Source organism: Penaeus monodon, chromosome 33, assembly GCF_015228065.2.
Source record: "Penaeus monodon isolate SGIC_2016 chromosome 33, NSTDA_Pmon_1, whole genome shotgun sequence".
Lineage (NCBI taxonomy): Eukaryota > Metazoa > Arthropoda > Malacostraca > Decapoda > Penaeidae > Penaeus > Penaeus monodon.
In genome coordinates this window covers 5,211,984-5,212,358 of record NC_051418.1, presented here as the reverse complement: position 1 = coordinate 5,212,358, position 375 = coordinate 5,211,984, and positions in this window count along the sequence as shown.

Below are 375 nucleotides of genomic sequence, written 5' to 3'. Positions count from 1 at the left end.
CACCGAGCCTCAGTGCCACTTTTAAGAGGCAAATGTTTTTCCGTCGGCTAAGTTTTAATTAATTCACCGCTTCACATCTCTTTCGAGTGCTGTTGCATTAAAAAAAGGGAAAAAAGGAGAGTATTTGTTTTTGGGCGTCCGTTTTAAAAGGGCACTGTGACATGGCAATGACAAAAAAAAAAGACAAATAAATGATAGGTGATTTTTGCCTCGTTTTGCGAGCTTCTTGTCCGATCAGTTATTCATTATCTTTATTATGATCGTTATTTTCATAATCATTGTCTCGTCCTCCTCCTCCTAGTCATCTGTTCTACAAATAAGTATTATCGCCTTTTCTTATTTCACTTCATATTTATCAATATATCTGTTGCCTTT